At 46.2% G+C, this 2,308-nt stretch overlaps 1 pseudogene; it reads left to right on the top strand.

Annotated features, from left to right (window-relative positions):
- The first annotated feature begins 619 nt into the window (after positions 1–619).
- Positions 620–964, top strand: LOC147443605 (large ribosomal subunit protein uL4 pseudogene; annotated as a pseudogene).
- Positions 965–2,308: the final 1,344 nt, after the last annotated feature.

Below are 2,308 nucleotides of genomic sequence, written 5' to 3'. Positions count from 1 at the left end.
CTAGGCACTGAAGAGAGCTTCCCACGATGGAAAGAGAGAACGAAAGATAGAGTATGGGGTCCTTGTGACCTTGTTGCTCTTTGAACGCTGGAGCCTTGGGCTACCTGAGCTATCGTTTCGCACTTCGTGTTGAAGCTTTAGATGCAACCGACATTGGAGCTACACAAACAGCTCGTAGACCTGAAGCGGTAGTGCCCCTAAAAAAGATTAAAAAATAAAATCTGACATGCAATATATCCACGGACGCATAACACCGTTCTCCAATAGCCTGCAATGAGAAATCTATGCTCGCGCTTGGTAAGCAATGGTGCATGGGGGTTCTCCGACTTGCCTTAATGTATGCAAGCATTGAGCGAGTCTCTTCATGTGCCTGCCGCTAGGAAGATCTGTTGATAACCCTGGAATGCACTAGAGAGAGAGAGAGAGAGAGAGAGAGAGAGAGAGAGAGAGAGAGAGAGAGAGAGAGAGAGAGAGTAGAAGCAGGCCACAAGGCTCATGATCATCAGGATTTTAGCTTCTAATCTTTCTCTTGTAGGTTTTGTGCATCAACAATGCGTCTTGACCTCTCGTCTCGCAGACGGAGATGCCATGACTATAATTAGCCCCTCTTCTTGATATTATGCTCAAAGCTCCCGCCCGCCCTAACATCGTCAACTTTGTGCGTGCCAATATGGAAAAAGATGAGCACAAGTCGTATCCTTTGAGTAAGAAGGCCTGTCAGACCTCCGTAGAGTCGTGGGACACTAGTCAAGGTATGATCTCCAAGATTCCACGTGTTCCCGGTGGTGGAACTCAGAGATTTGGGCGAGGTGGGCAGCTGTTCGATCCTACCAGGATTTGGTGGAAGTGGCACCGTAAGATCACTATTATTGGAAACATTGACGCAGTTGTATCAGCCTTGGCTACATCTACCATACCTTCCCTCGTTCTTGCACGTAGTCACCGAATTGAGCAAGTTCTCTAAAGTGCCCCTTGTTTATCTAAAATAGCAGGCTATCAACCATCTGTAATTATAAATCACCTTTTGACTGGCTAGGCACTGCGTTGGCAGTGAGCATCAGTTAGAGTGCTACCAGTCCAAGAATTTAGCTGGGCTTGAAGCAGCAATAAGCGGACATAGAAGGCCCCCTTGAGAAATCTGGAAGACATATAGGCTCCCCATGGAGCTGATCAGGGAGGGGATCATCACATGTATCAGAACAACATGCACCCCAACGTCACGTGAGGCTAATCAAATCGGCACGAATGAGATGAGGAAGATTGGAGATGTTGACTTCAATGTGGAGAAAGAGATCGCTGTTGATCGACAAGGATTAGATTCGGAGGTAGCCAATGCAGTTATTGAAGGCGCAAGTGCAACAACCCTTTCCATAGTACATATAAGTGCAAGTGCAGGGTTGAGCCTAGCTATTGCAAACGAGGAGAAACAAATGTTACAGGTATACTAGTGAAGAACGTGCCGTTGAGAAATGGGGGCTTGAACATAAATTACAACTACCAACAAATGAAGATTATCATGCAGAGAGCTGTTGCTATGGCATCGGTGTCATCGTACAAGGGCAACACTAGCACTAGTGTACACCATGACCCTAGCTTGCTACGGATGTCAACACCCCTAGTTAGTTGCTGCGCCTCTCTCTCTAGACTACTAGATAGGGTACAAGCTCACTGGCTGCATTGGGGCCTATCTACATTGGGATGCTTGTTATGGTGGTCTTTTTCATTTCAACCATTGTATTTGTGCTTCTTAACTTGTTAGTGTGATTATTTCTAGTTTCATGCATTAATGCTATTTTCGGTGCCACAGGTTGTGGACGGGGTCTCAAATTTCACACTTCACTCATTTACTAACCATATATTCTCGCCCCGTGTTTTGCCATTTTCTCTACCTAGTGTCCAAGGTTCTCCAATTGAGTGCTCAATATTTTTAGTAGCATGCGGCATGGCACTTGCAGATCTTTGCATATGCAAGGAGGTAGCAACACCTTTTTGCTAAGGCTAAGAGTCAGCATTACCAAGCCGGAAAGGTTTGGGGCCGATTGTCTACAATAGGTTTACATTTTGTCCTTGAAGGGCTTTTTGAACATTGCTCGCAGCCCGTGTTGCATGCTCACAACATGTTTATCCTTAATGAAGTCGAGTTTCTGATCACTAGATGTTGCCCTTGAGGGACTATTTTGGATAGGATGAGGGGGGGCTTTGCAACACTAGAGGGGCAAGTTTTTGTGTTCTCCCTCTTCGTCTATGATTTGCATCCCTTCCTCCAGAGGCAAAAGCCCTCTCGCTCCCCTTTCCGTAGGCAAGTCTC

Source organism: Adiantum capillus-veneris, chromosome 13 (assembly GCF_014529385.1).
Source record: "Adiantum capillus-veneris isolate H3 chromosome 13, ASM1452938v2, whole genome shotgun sequence".
Classification (NCBI taxonomy): domain Eukaryota; kingdom Viridiplantae; phylum Streptophyta; class Polypodiopsida; order Polypodiales; family Pteridaceae; genus Adiantum; species Adiantum capillus-veneris.
This window is presented reverse-complemented; position numbering and strand designations above follow the sequence as displayed.